Genomic DNA, 19,255 nt, shown 5'->3' with positions numbered 1-19,255 from the left:
AAGCACAGCCAAATCCTTTGTAAAATGAATGAGCAAAGAGTCCAGTCCTGACAGTGTTAAGGTGATGTCTCTCTTAATATTTAGGGCTAACCTTGATTTTGCCCTCAACCAGCCTGAGCCACATAAGCCACCCTTCTTTATCTATATCAGACCTTAGGCAGAAGATAGGGCAGTGCAGCATTTTACAGACTAACTCTTGCAGATTGCCCTGGCTTACTATTCTCTCTATCATACCTGATAGCCCATACCAAAGCTGTCCAACTTGAACTTTTCATTTTTGAAGGATAGCACTAAGATTTATCCCAGGCTTCTTTGCAAAATGAATCTCTCTCTTTCTGGGCTTATTTCTACTTACAGACATTAGACAGAAGAAATGAAGTGCAGAATGGCAGGGAACAGGGACAGGAATTGAGAGATATCTGACAGAAGACTTCTCTTCTTGTGGCCTGCAGAGTGTAACTAAGTTTCAAACACTGTAAAAATAGGCATCCTAGAAGATGAGTGGAAGTGGGGTTGACCTCATACCATAAAAATCAACAGAGCTTCCAAGATGGGCTTGGGCTAGTGCTAGGGATCAAGTGTGTAAATTTAGACTATACATGATCAGAATGTATGGGCTTTAGGACAATCTTAAATTTGACTTGAATTATGAGTATAGGCATATCTTTAGGTAAGTAATGCATGTGTGAATATAACTCTGATATTAATAGCATTACTTTTGGAAATGAAACTAGTGAAATGAGTAAGAACTTAAAGTACCTATGCAAAAGAGAGCAGTAATTAATGTGATTAATGAGATAAAAAATATTTTCCCATGATATCTTTAATCCTAATCCCTATATTCGGAGCCAGAAAAACATTTACTCCCAGCAATTTCATTGCTTTCTGTTGTGCTCCAATTTTGACCCAAACTTATGTAATGACACCCTTCGAACAGATTTTGTATGTATTATATTTCATGTCTAGTATAAATTCCTGAAGTCATAATGTGTCAAGAAATATAGCATTTACCAGACAGGATCAGCCTTTTGGTCAACCCAGTTCAGATCCTGCCCCAGACAGTGACCAATATCAGAGACTTCTGAGGAAGGTTCAATAAACACCCACAAGGAAGCAGGCATGGGATAACTTTATCTTCACAGATTTCATAGTACTCCCTAGTAGGAAAAGGTTTGGTTTATCCCAGATCCATGAGGTTTGAGGGAGGTTTAAAAATCATTTTTTAAGTATTTACTATCATTAACTATTATGATTCAGAGTATTCTGGTTATCAGTATAAAGGTCCAACCCTCTTTGAATCTTGCTACATACTTGGTCTCAAGGACATCCTGTGACAAAGAGTTCCACATCTAATTAAATGGTGTACAAAGCAAATGTTATCTTTTATCATATTTAAACTGAATGCCAAAATATAAGACAGGAAACTAGAGGCTGCTAGTCTCCCTCTTCTACATGATACATTATATATATATTTTTTGTTTGTTTGTTTGTTTTTGTACTTTTTTATAATTCTTACTTGGACTATAATAAATTCATTGGAAAGAAACTATAACCTTCTGCTTAAGTTTAGGAATCATCTGGGCTTTGTCTCCATCTCTATTCAAGACTTTCTGTGAAATCTCAGGTATATTACCTAGGGTGGGATTTTTCAAAGGACCTCAGCGAATTATGGATAACATACCAACTGATATGTAACCAACTGAAAGTGAGTGGGACACTATTGAAAATCTTTAAATTTGTTACAAACCTGTATGCATGGGACCCCCAGAGCCCCATGTTTCTCCCCATTGTGATGCCACTTACCTCAAGAAACAGAATTAGCTCTGAGATAGCTTCTTACCCCAGCAAGCCTCAGCTCCACTGCCATTATACTGGTTCCCCCAGCTGAAGTAGCAGAATCTCTGCTGGCCCTACGTGGCTTCTACATTGGGTTGTAAAGGAAATTATAGATCCCCCTTCTCAAAGTCAGGCCTAACCTGGAACATCACTTATTCAGACAACACTCCTTCCACAAGCAATCAGTAAGAAGGCAGAACATTAAATGATTTATTATATAAGATAAAGAATTATACAAGCAAACTGACCATAGATTTGGAAATGGAAACAAAAAGACAAGAAAAGTTTCTTAAATTCTCGTAGGGTTGCAGCCTACATCTCCTGAGAATCCTGCAAAGGCTTTTAGAGATCAGCCACCCTGATGATTTTACTAGCTAAGAACTTGCTCTCTCCCAAGGCCTGAGATCACCCAAAGACCCTGATTCTCTCTTAACTAGACTGTAAAAAGTTTACAAGGCCAGCCGCCCTTTGCTAGTATTCTAATTGCTCATGACTCACTGCAGTCCTCTAGAAATTTCTGTTTACTCTGGGATACCTGGAATTTCCTGGGCTGGAGGGCTATTTCTATAGGAGAGTTGATTTCCCTCATTCCAGTGAGACAATGCCTTCACTGTATGTTAAATACCTCACTTTATTGTCCTTCAGTTACATCATGAAATTACAAAAATACTTACACAGAGATGTGAAAATGGAAAACTGAAACCAGCTTCACAGTAGCTATCAATAGCGACTAAACACTATGCCTGAAAACAGAGGTTCAAAAGCCTAAAGGAGAAGATCTCTAAGTTTCACACTTTAAGTGCCCTAGATTAGGTCTGGAAGGAACAAAACAGATATTATCCCTTCTTTGGTGGGGTGGGGAGGGGGAAGCTTAGTGCCTGCACTCCCTTAGGCCAGCAGGCTGGGGGCTCTGGAGAATACCTGATTGGCCAGGCCTGCCCTCTCCCAAGCCCAGCCTCCACCAGCAGACACCTGTTAGCAGCAGCCGGGTGCGGGGGGTGAGCCTCCACAGCTATATTGCGTGGCTTATGACTGACTAAAGCTGGGGGCATCTGCTCTGCCACCAGTGCACTATGCCCAGTGAACCCCACCCCCCGAGCCCAAGGGAGAATGGCTGCCCCAATCCCTAATGCTCAGGGGTGTTTGAAACCCCTGGTTTCTTGGGATTGCAGCTGCAGCAATTCCTCAGGGGTGCTTGAAATCTTCAGACCTGGGGATTGGGGCTGCACTGATCCTCAGGGGTTTGGGAAACTCCTGGGGCTGGAGTATCACTGCGGATCCCACTGCCCCAAAGGATGGGGCTGAGGAGAGAAGCCTCACTGGCCTGGGTGGGTGGGGGAAAACCCCAACAGCTCAGCAGCCCATCTGGGCAGACCCCAGCTTGTGGGTAGCCTGGGATGGGAGGCTCTGTTTCCCCATCTCCCACCATCCCCCCCTACTGCACAACTGGGCTGACAGACAGGATGCAGGCTAGGAAGAAGAGGCTTTGTTGCCCCAGCTCTGTGACAGCCCATGAGTAGGGTCAACTCAGCTTTGCTGGAGCAGACAGCATGCCCTGAGAACAGGGGTTAGAGGGACAGCTGCAAAGCATTCTGGGATGCTGGGGGACTGTGAGGTTACTTGAAACAGGAGGGGATCTGGGACAGAAGTTCTCTAGTCTGGTTAAAATAAGTCAGTTACATCTAAAATTACACCCATCCAGGTCTATCTTAAATTGGATTTTGCCATTTTGAAACTAGTCCATGTGCTCTAAAGCTCTGTTCTGTTACAGGTTTAGACCAGTTTTCAATCACTTATACTGGTGTATGTGTAATTTCTGTCCCTAGCCTATATAAGCAAATCCAGTTTGGGAAACTATCTAGGCATACTATATGGTGAACCACAAATGCAACTCGATTTTGGAATGAATTCATGATATAGTATGATATATGTATAAAGTGTGTTTTGGGAGGATGAATTCATCAATATGGGTGAGATGCTAAGATATTGCTTTTATGAGCCTCAAAAAATAAAAAAGCCAGTAAATAAGTAATGAGTTTCTGTTGTTTAGCTAGGCATAGAATTAGGCTGCATGAGTTGTGCACAGTTTAAATAGAGCTGGTAATCACTGTAAAAGCAATATATACTATTCTCAGACAGTTTTCAGGGACATAAATTATTCTTCCTTTATGAAAATTTGTTCTTATTATAGCCCTTGTTAATCTCCCCCCAGAAATTTTTAGTTCTGTGTGCATCCAAATAATTAAGTTGGAAGAATAGTGTAGTGGCTGCATAAATGTAAATTAGGCACCCATTTTAGAAAAAAAAAGCCAATTATGGAAATCACAGTGCACAAAGCCATTTTTAATGTGGCTGTATTTTCAAAATTGAGAGTTACAATCCTCTCACATCCATTTATATGGACTATAAAGTCCAGCCATGTATTATGTAAAAATGTCAAAGTGGCTGATGTCAGCCCTAGTATTTTTTTCCAATAGATATTTTGATTTACACCTTGTCTAGCTTCATTCTACTTCCACAGATTAGACTGCATTTACATTTTCATAGCATCCAGCTGCTCTGCATTCACGATTTACACTCATCCAATGTAATTAAAGTATTTGTTGTAGGTTTATAAGATTTTTAGTGGTCTATATTTCCACATTGTCCTTCCCCCTCTTCTCCAAATTTATTGTATTCATCAAGCTATAGCCTAAAAGCAAAACAACTACCTCTAAAATAGGCCAATATGCAATGTGGATAAAATATGCAGCTGATTTGAATCTCTGTCACCTGCATCATCAATTTAGCATTAAATTAAAATGACTTTCTCTCCAGAAATTAGAATCTACTTTCATGCAATAAACAATTTAAAATAATGCCAAGGGTCTACCTTACACCAACAAAAGCCAGAAAACAGAAAACATAGGCTGTCACTGTCTCTTTAACATCTATCCCCTTGCACTTTCTTAATCCAGGGTCCTTTAAACAGTAGAATTTTTATACAGTTCCATTATGTAGAATTCATCCTAGAGCTTTCTATAGGTGTATTAAATTGAAACAAGAGTCTGTGTTTTTGTTCTTTGTAGTTTATGTTAATCCTTGATAAGGGAGAATTGGGGAACAGGAAATCACTCCTCCTTGCTATTTATGCAGCCAAAATAGTTTGTCTGTAGTTGCTTAAATTAATTACAGTAGCCGTGAGGAGAAAGAGGAAAACTAAAGTGTGTAGATGATATACACATTAGTCTCATGGATTTGATGATAAACCAGAGGATTTGAACCACTGTTTTGGGGTTTTTTTAAGAATCCCTCCCCCGGGAAAATAGCTTCACTTCTTTGGCTATCCTAAGCTAGTGATTTTCAACCTGTGGTCCACTGACCACTGTGATGGCTAGAAAATGATATTTAGAGATTTGCTTTTAGGAATTGGCTTGCAGGTAGAGCAAATATTGCAAGGGTCCAGGGCAACAGTTACAAGAGTTAATTGGTTTCTAAAAGCCCGTTTGCAACAAAGTTTCCCTCAAGGCCTATTGTGTCTAAAGCCAGCAGACAAAGAGGCTAGGAAATTGAAGACATGCAACACTGTCCCCTGAAAACCCATAACAGAGATAAGGCATTGCACCAGGTCACAAGTTCCAGCTGCAAAACCCCTGGGATTTCTGTTTCTGGTGAAATAATCAAATTAGAAGGCAGGCATGCCCAAATTAAGAGCAATAAATGACCAAGTTAAGATGTATGCATGTAATGGGTTTGAGAAACAAAGAATTATGCTGACAGAATAGAATGTGGAACAGTATGATGACCACAGGGAAACCAATCAACAATGCCAAGACATGAAGAGTCCCCAGGAGGAAAAGAATATTAAAGGAGAGATTTCAGAGCAGCAAGTGGTCCCTGAGCGGGGAATCCTGAGGTCACCATAGCAGAGGGCACACCACCAACTGGGGAAGGCTTCACCCTCAACCTCCAAGGCTACTAACATCTGACGTTCAAGAAAGAACCATGAGGTAAAGCTTGCATACTAGCCAACTGTACCTTCTATCTATGATAGACTTAGAACTGGTAGATAGAATCAGGGGGGTGTTATTTTGTTTGTTTTGCCTGCACGGCTTTTATCTACTATCACTGTATATCAATAAAATTTGCCTCTTACTGAATGGAAGAAGTTGTGGTTCATCTGAGGGTTCGGGTCTGCCCAGAACAAGGTGTCTGAGTCAAAATCCAGTGCCAACACTCTAAGTGGTCTGCAAAGGTGACTGACCAATCAAAAATATGTGAATACCCACACTTACAATTCAAAGGGGCCCATGCCTCTATTTGAAATTTTCAAGTGAAAATCAAGTGAAAAAAGGCTTGAAAACCACTGTCTTAAGCAAGTCACTAAAATACAGTCAGTCACAATTCTTAATTACCACGTTATGAATTAATTCTCTTTCTTTCTTTGAAAAAAGAGTATTTCAGAAAATAGCACCCAAAAATGCATGAGCATCTTATTACATTAATTTATATATAGATTAGCGAATAGAGGATTAAGTGGAGGTGCAGATATACAGTCTGTATTAGTTAGATTCTTGAAACTAATTCCTTTTAGAAATCTTTAAAAGGACCAGTTCTACATCAACAATCTTGTATATTTCATCAGGTATGCTATCTGGTCCAATAGCCTTGTTGTTCTTGGTTTCCTTGATGGCATGCAAGACTTCTTCTAGGATATGAGGGTCGGCAAGGGATCCCCTTTCAGGGTGTTGGGGGATAAACTTGAGAATGGCATCTGTCACAGTTCGAGAGTGCCTCAAAGGCCTTTGATTCCATCATTTGAGAAGCCCTGTGGAAAGTACCAGCCAGATTTGGATGTCCTGAAAATTACATCAAAATCCTGAGGTTTCTCCATGACCAGATGACTGTGACCATTCTATATAGATGTGGACAGATCCATTTGTCATCTGAACTGGAGTCAAGCAAAGATGTGTCATCACTCTAACTCTGTTCTCCATTTATTTGACAGCCATCCAGGTTCTCATTAAGGACCAACTTCCTTCCAGAATTGACACTGAATACCGAATGGACGGAGAGAGCTTCAACCTGGGGCATTTTTATGCAAAGACCAAAATGCTCAAAATAATCATCCTTGACCTTCAGTAAACTAATGACTGCTCTATCCTTGCAACGGGGAACACAATGAGGAAGACCTTCAGATCATGCTGGATCTATTTGGAGAAGCCTGCTGAACTTTGGGCCTCTCTCTCAACATTGAGAAAACTGAAGTGTTCTATCAGCCTGCCTCAGACCATAAATATAACCCCTCTCTCCAAATTACCAATGAGGGAAAGACCCTGGAGGTAGTCAAGCACTTCCCATACCTCAGTAGCCACTTCTGTCAGAGAATAAATATTGATGAAGAGATCCAGCACAGGAACTGGTATGCAAGTACCTCAGTCCATAAATTGCTTCAGCAAGTCTTTATTAATCCCATTATTCAATATACACCATGATTCAGGTCTACAATGCAGTCATCATCCCCACTGTCCGATGTAGATATGAAATATGGGTGACCCAAATTGGCTGTCATCACAAGAGCATGGAGAGGTATTACCCACAATGACTTTGGAAAATATTCCATATCAAATGGAAAGATCACTGCACAAATTCCAGTATCCTTGCTGGAGCCAGTGTTATAGTGTCATAGTGTCATAGCACTTAGGGTTGGAAGGGACCTAAACAAATCATTAGGTCCAAGCCCCTACCCTGGGAAGGAACAGGTGCTGGGGTCATATCACCCCAGCCAAATATTGTCCAGCCTCCTATTGAAGACTCCCAAGGTAGGAGAGAGTCCCACCTCACTTGGGAGCCCATTCCGGAGACTGGCAGCCCTAACTGTAAAGCAATGTCTCCTGATGTCCAGCCTGAACCTTCTCTCTAACAATTTGTGGTCATTATTCCTAGTAACCCCAGGTGGTGCCTAGGTGAACACAACCTCCCCCAACTCCCACTGGTCCCCCCCATGGTGAGCTTGTAAATGGCCACCAGATCCCCTCTCAGTCTTCTCTTGTGGAGGCTGAATAGGTTCATGCCCTTTCGCCTGTCTTCATAGGGCCTGCCCCGCTGCACCTTGACCATGCAAATGGCCCTCCTCTGGACCCTCTCAATGGTAGCCACATCTCTCTTGAAGTGGGATGACCAGAACTGGATGGAGTACCCTAACTGTGGCCTGACCAATGCCTCGTAGAGGGGAAGGATCACCTCCCTGGACTTGCTTGTGATGCATCTGTAGATGCATGACAAGCTGCGGTTAGCCTTACTGACCACTTCCTTGCATTGGCGGCTCATGTTCACCCTGGAGTCAATAATGACTCCAAGATCCCTTTCTGCCACCGTGTTGACAAGAAGGGTGTTCCCCAGCCTATAGGTGTGTTGCTGGTTCCTTCTCCCTAGATGTAGTACCTTGCACTTGTCTGCATTGAATTCCATCCTATTCTCATCTGCCCACCTCTGTAATATGTCTAGATCTAGCTGGATTCTGTCCCTCCCCCCCAGCATGCCCACCTCACCCCACAACTTGGTGTCATCAGTGACTTTGAACAGCATGCATTCCACACCCACATCCAGATCGCTGATTAAGATGTTGAACAATACAGACCCCAGGACCAAGCCCTGGGGGACTCCACTGCCCACATCCCTCCAGGTCAAAAACAACCCATCCACCACCACTCTCTGGGTATGACCATCTAGTCAATTTGCCACCCATCTGACTACGTAGGTATCAATGCTGCAGTCAACTAGTTTTTTTAAGAGAATGTGATGGGAAACCATGTCAAAGGCCTTCTTAAAGTCCAGAAAGATGACATCTACCCTGACACCTTCATCCAGGGACTTTGTGACCTGATCAGAAAAAGAAACCAGGTTAGTCAGACAGGACCTGCCCTCAAGGAACCCATGTTGGTTGCCCCTGAACATTACCTCCCCTGCTGGGCCCTTGCAGATGTGCTCCTTGACAATTTTCTCAAATGTCTTCCCAAGGACTGAGGTAAGACTGACTGGCCTATAATTGCCAGGCTCCTCCTTTCTCCACTTCTTAGAAAATGGGACCACATTGGCCCTTTTCCAATCCTCTGGTACCTGGCCAGTGCCCCATGAGCACTCATAGAACCGTGCCAGAGGCCCCACTATGATCTCCACCAATTCCCTCAGCAATTCCCTCAGTGTTACCAGCATTGAGTCAGTGATGCTCAAGCACCAACTTCACTGGACCAAACATTGTATGTGAATGCCCAAATCTTACTCCCTAAACAAGTGCTCCACTCTCAGTGGCCTGAGATCTCATGGTGGCAAGAAAAAATGCTATAAGGAAGGATACACTGGAGGCACATGTCAAGAAAATGGATGCTGACATCAGGAGTTAGAAAGACCTGGCTGCCAATTGACTCTAAGGGTGTCATAACCTCAACCAAGTGGCAACCTGTTTTGCAATAAAGTGTCTTGTCTTTGAAGTATAGAAGAGATAGTAGTGGAAAGAAAAGAAGAGGAATCCTAGCCTGCAGCCTGTTTCCCCTGCAGAAAGACCTGCAATGTCTGCGGATGCATCTGTGGCTCAAGGATTGGACTCTTAGGTCATCTCAAGACCCATCAGTGAGCCATGGTAGAGATCATCCTCAAATCAAGGTATTACTGATGACAACGCCTCAACCTCTTAGAAACCTTTGGACTAGTATGATTAAAGCATGGAAGGAATGTGGTCAGTATCACATCCAGGCACTCCCTAGCATAAAAATTACCAGGTATCTATTTAGAGCTGGAAGCATCCATTAGCATGAGTCCAGAGCAAGACTGGCTCCATAGTGACATACCTTAACCACTCTGACAGCAAAATCTGTGGGTGATTAGCAGTGTGCCTCTTGCTTCCAGGTCTAAAATCAGACAAGGATTAATGGGGAAGGTCCTTTCTGTGATCCCCCTACAAAAGCCCAGAGACAAAATAAATTTCTGTCCTTAAAGCTACAGAACAGGTGACAAACCCTTCTGTACCAGAAGAAAATATCTTAAAGCAGTTTCGACAATGTCAAGGAAGTGTCAGTAATAGGAACTATAGGATAGGGGGACAAAGAACCAGGCTTATTCTGCAAGTGTGAATAGTTCAGATAATCATATACGTTCTGAACCTTTTTGTGTTTCCCCACCCTTAGATCTCGATGCAGCTTTTCTAAGGTTTATAGCAGGCTATTAGACCAGGCTTTGTGATGATAATGTTGGGGATTGCATTTTTATTATCATTATTTATTTTATTCTCCTTATATTAATGGTTGCATAACACTGGCAAGAGAAAACACTTTTTTTTCCCCACCCAACCCAATTAAAAAAGCTATAATGCAACATATATCTGGAAGGTAAAGGATGTAGTTTTATTTACAACACAATTAAACAAGAATACAATTAAGAAAGAAAAAACGTATCACTGAGAATAAATTATTCTTAATTGACTTTTCTTTGGCGCCTTACTATAAACAAACGAAGAAACCAATTGGTAGGCCATTCTCCTTTTTTTTCTTATAAAATCAACATTTGTAGTTGGTTTCTAGATTAGAATGCTGATCAACTTGAACATAGCTGTCTCTGATCTATTTTCTCTAAAATGTTTTACTTTTAGTCTTCATGGTTTTATTTATAGAAGTAAACTTATTGCTTTACTTCAGACTTTGAATGCAAAGAGACGCTGAGAATATCTGTCTTCGTATGATCCTTGTCACAGATCCAACTTTTTCTATAAATATCTAAACTATGTAAGGATTCACATTGGGACATGTTCTGTCACCAGAGTACTACTTATTTTTCAAGGCCAGGGTGGTAGAAAGGTGGTAATATGGCAACAGTGATGGAATCTGTCATATGATATATGGAACTAGAGAAAGATAATCAAGTTTTAGGCAGGATTTTAATGCAAAGCAAGGGCTCGGGCATTCAAACCACTTCTCATGTTTTGCAGTTATAAATCTAGAGGCTTAGTGTGTAACCCTAACTATTCAATATACCTAACAAAGATCTCTTTGCTTTACTGCCATATTTCTCTTATCTAACTTTTTAACAATATAAGTACATAAGAACTGCCATGCTGAGTCAGGTCAATGGTCCATCTAGCCCAGTATCCTAACTCCAACACTGGTAAGAAAGGATGCTTTAGATTGGATTCCTAGCACAAACAAAATCTGGCCTATCATGTGTTATCTGCTGCTTCTCTATGTTGGCACAAAAATGGATTATGAATAAGCACATGTGAAGAAGAAGTCTTAAGTCATTAAATGTATTCTGGCCCAAAACAGTCCAATGCACAGTCACCATGACTGAAAGCATTCTAATATTAGTTGTCCAGGAAACATAAATGAACAAATACATAAACTGTGTTTCTTGACATCTATGTCTTGCTCAAAACGCCACTTTGGGATTGCTTTTTTATTTTATAAGTAAAATAATTATCAAGATTATTATCATAACATAGATACTAATATAGAAAAAAATAGATACAATCTTTAAACAAAATTAACAAACTAATCAAAATGGTTTTATTATATAGGAGAGCACTGGAACTGATTGTATATAACTATGGGTACTGGTGGACATGTGGGATGTCTGCTCCGATGCATTGTAATTACAGCATTTCAGAGCAGACTCAATTAATTGAATCTACTGGAGCATGCTAATTAGCTTTATTCCAGTCTCAGTATTCAGTGTTCCTGTATGTCAAAATGGCAGTGGGAACACTTTAACTAAAGCTCATTGAACGAGCTTTAGTTAAAGCACTCTTGCCACCATTTTGGTGATGAATACATGAGATGTTGTGGGCACTTTAATGAAAATCAGCCCGCAACCCCAGAGCACGTGTTCTTCATGAGAACTCCTTATTTCAAATTGCATGGTAATCAATTTTTCTACATTTTGTTAAGCACATTAGTTTTGACCATGCATTGGACAGGCAGGGGGGCCTGCTGTTGCCTGGCTAAGTCCCAATGCAGGGAGAACTGTGCTGGCTGCAGGACCAGCTATCTTCCTGCCCCATGGGGATTGAGATGGATCCCAATCTCCATGTGGCCTGGAGAGCTGTGTCAGCTGCAGGGGCAGCTGTCTCCCTACAACCTGGAGATTTGGATCCATCCTGATCCCAACGTGGCCAGGAGACAGCTGCCCCTGCAGCTGGCACATGTCTCCCCATGCAACAGAGACTGGGACCAGGCCCTGTGCCCCCTGCCATCCTGAAGCTTCCCCTGGTTGCTACAAAGGGGCAGGCCAGGGGAGGAGTAGTTCTGCACTGGGCTGCTCCTGTCAGGCATAATTTGCTCCCAACAGGGGTGCACATGTAAATGTGCACCTAGGAGCACATGAATGATCCTGAATTTTCTGCACAAAAAAAATCAGGAATATTAATTGTACATGTAGATGTGCCCACTGAGTAGAGAAAGGTAGTTAGGTGTGTTACAGCATCTGCTGAAGTGAACTTGAGTTTAAAAAAGCATGTGCTCTCTCTCTATCTTGCTATATATCTTATTTAGTTAGTCTATAATGGTGCATATTTACCCTGCCTGCTGACTGAATAACTGTTCATTCTGAAGGAACCTAGCTTCATCTTTTTTAGACATCTAGATGCAGAGAGGTACCTGTTATATTCACCTCAAAATGTATATGTTCTCCATTTAAGATCTACTGCAAGCTCATAGCTACCTCCAGAAAGGTTTTCATTCTTAGTACCTAAGTCTGTAAGAAAAACTGAAAAGTGTGACAGTGCAATTGGGACAAGAAGATAAAATGAAGTTCTTAAAGAGAAAAAGTGTGTGGCATTCACAAGCCTTTAAAACTGATATCAGGTAGTTTTCTGTTCTGTGTTCTATATTCAGGCTGAGTAACTCAGTGCACTGGCCACATGCAACCCACAATGAGCTAATTTGTGGCTTCTGCACTTCCTCCCCGCTGCTGTTTCCACTGTTACTTCAGCTGCAGCAGCAGTCATGCAAGACTGTGGAGGGAAGCTTAGGACCAGGTTTCCTCAGTGCAGTGGAGCAGGGGTTGCCTGAACAGAAAGTATCCCAGGCTGGTGCACCCTATGTGGCATGCAGTCCCCAGCCATTTAGAAGTTGGACTGCCCTGTTCTATGTAATGCAATATTCCATATTGTACTAATTGCTGAAATAAATGCTCTGGGAAGTCAAGGTTTTATGTCTACCAACCAATAAAAAGGGGAACAATTTAAGTTTTTAAAAATGGTGTTTACATACATATTCAGATCACCTTTTCCAATTTCAAGTAAAGAAGAACTAAAAATGCTGAAAATAAATCTGATCATGTAAAGACCAGGGAACTGAGAAATAAAGGAGTGCCAAAAATACAAGAAAAGGAATATTGTGATAACTGCTATAAAAAATGTAACGATGGTCCTTTAGTAGAATGTTGTGGAGAAGGCACATAGAGTTTTTTTCTCCTTCAAATGTAGGCAGTCATCCAAGGTTGTCATAATAACTAAGCTACATTACTTTCAGCAAAAAGAAGTGTTTTTAAAAAAGACAGGTAATCAAAAGGAGGAAGCTGTTGTGCAAAATCATAAAATACAAATATTCCCAGATCTCTCTGCTTCAACTCTGAAGCTACAAAAGGAGATGAGAGAAATAACTTAGGAGCTCTGACAAAAGGACAGACATTATGGATGGAACTCTCCCTTTAAGTCCCTCTTCAGCTATGAAGGACAGATTTTTGTTATTAGATATCTGAAAGATGGGCAAAAGCTCTTGTGTACTTGGAATATAAAGAAAGGGAGGGCACTAAAAGATCAAGGAATAAATGCAGAAGACAAGAAAATGAAAATAAAAACTTATTTCAACAAAGTTTAACAGAACAAAGGATGGAGAAGATTCAGAGGCACTGGGTGGACTCACAGCCAGAAAAGTACTGATGCTAAGTAAGAAACGAAGTAGCTCCTGAGTGCTAAAATACACACTGAATTCAGGGGCTCTTTTCTTTTTCTTCTTCTTCATCTGTCTTATTGCACTTAATATTTAAAATATTTAGTTATCTTAATGAAGCTAATAATAAGGTAAATGAACTGGGGATGTCAGGCATAATTTCTTATTCCAATAGCATTCTAGTCTCCAACACATAGGTACTACCATCATTCAAATAATAAAACAGTAATAATACTCAACATGGGGGAGATGCTAGTTCATCAAGAGAGCTGTGCAGAAGTCTTAAAATATTCTGAATCTCATCTTCTCTTTCATTTGCAACTCATTATGTTCCATTTAAGAAAAGCAGCAAGAGATCTCTGCTGACCAGTAAAGTTAATGCAGGGCACATTTACACAAGATGCTCTACTTCACAGTAGAGCAAACTACTGTGTAGTAACCATCTGCATCTACACATGCAGACCCTTACTGTGCAGTAATTTTCTCTGCTAGGCAGTTAATTTGTTTCCTGCAAATGCAAGTATAAAATGTATTGCCAAGTAATTACTGCACAGTACAACACATGTAGACAGTTGACTGGAAGCTGCCTGCTGCCCAAGTGGGCTCTGCCACTGGAGCTCAAGTGAGGACAGAAGGGAGCTCCCTGCATGGGAAGAGTTCCTTGCCCAGTCTGTGACTAGTTGTGATATGACCCTGATTGTGACAGTTTCTGGCCAACCCAGGGCTGCCCCATATCTGAAAGGGACCTGGGGGTGACAATCAACCAGAGGATGAGTATAAGCCAACAGTGCAATGAATTTCCCAACAGGGCAAATAGAACTCTGGTGTGCATCAGCTGATGTGTTGCCAATAGATCCAGACAGGTTCTCCTCCCCCTCTACTTGGCATTGGTGAGGCCACAGCTAGAGTACTGTGCTGAGTTCTGGGCACCACACTTCAAGAAGGAGGTGGATAAGCTCAAAAGGATACAGAGAAGGGCCACCCATATGATTAGGGGACTGGATAGGCCCTATGAAAAGAGACTCCAGGAACTGGGTTTGTTCAGTCTGAGTAAGAGAAGACTGAGAGGTGACTTGATAGGTGCTTACAAGTATTTAAGGGGTGAACACCAAGATCTAGAGGAGCAACTCTTCAGAAAAGCATCCCTTGGAAGGACAAGGACCAATGGGCACAAGCCAGTTGAGGTTGTATGCTAGACATAAAGAAAAACTTATTTTCTGTAAGGGTACATAGAATCTGAAACATTCCCAGCAGAGGTGGTGCAATCACCATCCCTGGAGGTGTTCAAGAGGAGGCTGGACAAGCACCTTGCTGAGCTTGTTTGAGCCCATTTACTCCCTGCCCATAGCAGGGGACCAGACTTGAAGACCTTACAGGTCTCCTCCAGTCCTTGTATTCTATGCTTTTATTATTCTGAGTCTGCACATGTAGCCTGGAGGTGGCTGGGGCTGTCCCATTTCAGGCAGTCCTCAGCCAGCTCCAGGCTGCACAAACAGAATTCTCTGTGCAGCCTGGGGCTGGCCAGGAACTGTCCTCGTCAGGAACAGGTCCCAAACCCACAGATTCTTCCCAGCCTTGTGCTAACTGCACCACCAGTGCATCAAGGCAGAGGGCTGGGACCTGCCCCTCCCCCACATCTCTAAAATCCAGCCCTGCATGCTTCTTCCCGGCCACCTGCCTTCCTGGCCCAGAGCAGTCTACAGAGCACTGTGCCAGCATGCGGTGACTCTGTTACCAGACCCTCTGCCCACTATGCCATGGCTGCCCCACTCCCAAACCCCAGGAGTGATGTCAAGCAACCTGGTCTCCTGCTGCCCCCCTTCTTGCCATGCTGGCCCACCTTGGTGACCACCCCCAGGCCCAAATCAGTCTCGGGCCAGGCAGACCCACCATGTGGCACTGCCACCTGGCCAGGCGCATCATGGTGCCCCAGGCCTCCTGACACCACACTGCTGCTACCCAGACTCTGGCAGAGACACCACTGATGCACACCTGGATACCATGACTGGTGCTGCCCATGAGCTCCTGGGGCTTCAGCGTCACCACCTGTTGGCCTTCCCAGCCAGCCAGGTCTGGTGGCTGCAGATCATTCAGACTACCTGAGATGACAAGCAGTGGCTGGAGTTGTTCCAGATTACCCAGTCCACCTTCCAGAAGCTCCTTGAGCAGCTCCACTTGCACCTGAAGTGGCAGGTCACCACCACGCCATGGCCTCTCCCTGGAGACACTTGGCTGGCCATCACCCTGTTTGAGCTGGCTTCACCCACCAACCTGCCCTATGTCAACCAGCTCTTTGGCATGGGCAAGGTGACTGCTGGGGAGGCTGTAATGGATGTGTGCAGTGCCCTCTAGGACATGCTGGGGCACACCAGCAGGGGGTGCATGACCCCCTGGAGGTGATGGTGGGGTTCCACATCCTGGGCTTCCCCCAGTGCATCAGGGCCCTGAACAGGACTTACATCCTAACTATCTTCCCACCCCGTGGCAACCATCTCTACTACAGCCAATGGGGCTTTCACTCTGTTGTGCTCCAGGCCATTATCGATTACTCCAGCTCCTTCACCAGTGTGATTGCTGGCTGGGCAGGCAGTGCCTACAATGCTTGTATATTCTGAAACTCTGCCCTGCCAGCCCTGGCAGAGAGCAGGCACTTCATACTAGGGATGTCATACCTCTAGCTGGACGTGGTGGTGGTCCCACCCCTCCTCATCAGGGACCCTGCCTACCCACTTCTTCCCAGGCCATGCAGCCCTACACTGGCCAGCTTGACCCCAACCAGGCACTCTTCAAAATGTGCCTGGGCTGGACCCACATTCTTGTGAAGCATGCCTTCGGCCACCTGAAGGGACGCTGGTGCATCATCACCTCCTGCCTCGAGGTTGCAGAGGCCAACATCCCCTGAGACATCATCACACCCTGTGCTGCATAACATCTCTGAGGCCCAAAGTGAGCTTTTCCACAAGGTCTGGGGCAGAGGAGGTACAGAGGGAAAAGGACACCTGGCACCAGGAGTGCCAGCTTTGGTGACGGCAACAGTGAAGACTCCCTCCTCCCCCACCAAGGCACTGGGTGAGCTGCTCACTCACCAGTGGAGGCCAGGGCACTGGGTTTGAGAGGTGCTGGACAACCACCTCCTCCTGAATTCCATGGTGGCCATGAGTACCCTAGCAAGTGGAACAGGTGGGGCAGGCACTGGCCTGGGCTGTTGAAGCTTCTGGAGGAGGCCAGGGCCAGGGAGCACTGAGGTCCAGGCTCCCCATGGCCCTAGGTCCTGGGGCATAAGGATGTCATCCAGCTGCTGCATAAAGGGCACAGTCTTGCAGGCAGTCCCTGAGTGATTGTTGTGGTCGGTGACAATGACATGTTAAGCCATTAGGCCTTAACCTTTATGTGGCACTGGCATGCCAACCCATCGTTCCTATGCTCCTGCACGCAGCCTGGTGCCCTCATAGATGTGTATGTTGGAGCTCCTACTCCACGCAAACTGGTTGAGGACCTTGGCCTTGCTCCACAGTGACAAAATCCATGGTCTCCTGGGACCAGTTCCAGCCCCTGGAGGCACCGTATGCCATTGGGGATAATGCCAGTATAGCTCCCTTGATAGCTCGCTGGGCCTCTGTGTGACAGTCTGGGTGCCACTGGACTGTAGGGACACAGCATGGGACAGGCAGGCATGTGGGGTGCAGACAATGGGGTCCAGCAGTGGGGACCAGCAGTGGGGTTCAGGCAGGCTGCTGCAGGTGGCCCAGGCCCCCAGTGTCCATCAAGAATTTTAACGACCAGAGGCTGGGCAGGCAAAGAGCTCCCCCAACTCTTGGGCTACAAAAGCTCCCAGATCTGTGGCCCTGGGGCTAGCCTGCAGGGGTCCCCTGGTGGTAGAGCTGACTGGGAGCAAATTTCCTCCTGGCCAGCATCTACATATGCGTTACTGCACAGTAACTACACTCCAGAGTTAATTTGCTACTTGGATTTGCAGGTAGCAAATTAACTCCAAAGTAGACCAAATTAGTGCACAGTAAGCATCTGCACATATAGACGGTGATGCTTACTGTTCAGTAATTTGCTTTATTGCACAATAACGTGTCTTGTGTAGATGCGTTCACTGACTAGAAATGGTTTTCAAGAATAATAACAGCTGATTTAAACCTGTTTTGCTTTTCATGTATGACTGTGGAAAAAGCTAAATCCCAGTGTAAAAATTCCTTTGGCTTCAATAGTCTTTGGATCAGGTCATATGACACATGAGCAGTCCCAAACTTTGAGAAGCTATACTTTTCTGAAATGCTTGAATAAAGTGGAACAAAATTGCAACAAAAGTTGTAAAATATGTTCTTGGGCAAAAATAATGAAGTATTTTTTTTTAAATTTCTCTCAGACTCCTAAAATGTGTTAAATGATGTAAGGTGTTCACAGAATTGAACAGATGTCTCAGTTTACATTCTTCCCAGAAATGTAGTTCTGTGAGGGTCAGGAAATTGACATGAAGAGAATGTGGATCCTATAATCTTCTTTTATAAACAAATAGGAAAAAAGTATAATTGTTACCAGAAGTGCACTATTTAAAATAAAGGATTGGTTCAGAAACTGTGATTGTTGAATACTTTTAATAATAGTAAGCATGTCTGGAATGGTAATATTATATGGCTAAACATATTAAAGGTGGCTTTCACTAACTTTTAAACTAAATTTTAAAAGTTCTGATAGAGATAGAAGCATAAAAAAGGTTTGAAACATGGTGTTGCCCCTAGATCAAAATGAAAATTTTAAATGTAAATACAGCTGAATATTCATTTGGTTTCCACAGTTGTAATTGATACTCTGGTATGTATGTGCTTTACTGTGGACTCGACTAATTAGCTACACAGTAAACGGCCACTGTCTACATATGCACCGGTATCAGGGCACAGTCAACTAATTAGCTCCGCCATAAGATAGTGGCCTTACAGTGGACTGCCTTACTGGACTGAAACACGCATGTAGACAACGACCAAGCAGAGGCCGGATTCCTGGTTGCCGCGTAGGCACGCGGCTCCACGGGTTCTGCACCCTTATGCCTCACTCAGCCCCTCTGCTGCTTGACACAGCCACCCAAAGCCCAAGGCTGACCACTTGTGTCACCTGCCAGCCTGGGCCTGCTCCACCCTGGCTCAAATTGTTGCTGTCCTGGGAACACGTGCAGATACTGAACTTAGAAGCAATTTACATCAGCTCAAACAGCTGGAGTTTATTGCTTTATCTTAATTTCAAATGTAGATGCACACTATAGGTTTTAACATGAAAGTCAGTGTAGAGGGATGAGAACTGCTTAAAAATAAATAAGTAAATGAATAAATAAATAAATTACTAGTATTTGGTCTTACCATGTATCTTTAGAATTGTTTGTGAGGGAATGGGATGTAAAACAGAGACAAAATGTATGGAAATTAAGCTGTCTGATTTTATGAATTTCAAAGCAAGTTAAAACAACATATAATGTTATTACATGCACCCAAATGCATAGT

The sequence above is a fragment of the Crocodylus porosus genome, unplaced genomic scaffold (genome assembly GCF_001723895.1).
Source record: "Crocodylus porosus isolate Cpor-Errol unplaced genomic scaffold, CroPor_comp1, whole genome shotgun sequence".
Classification (NCBI taxonomy): Eukaryota; Metazoa; Chordata; order Crocodylia; family Crocodylidae; genus Crocodylus; species Crocodylus porosus.
Note: the sequence above shows the minus strand (reverse complement) of the source record.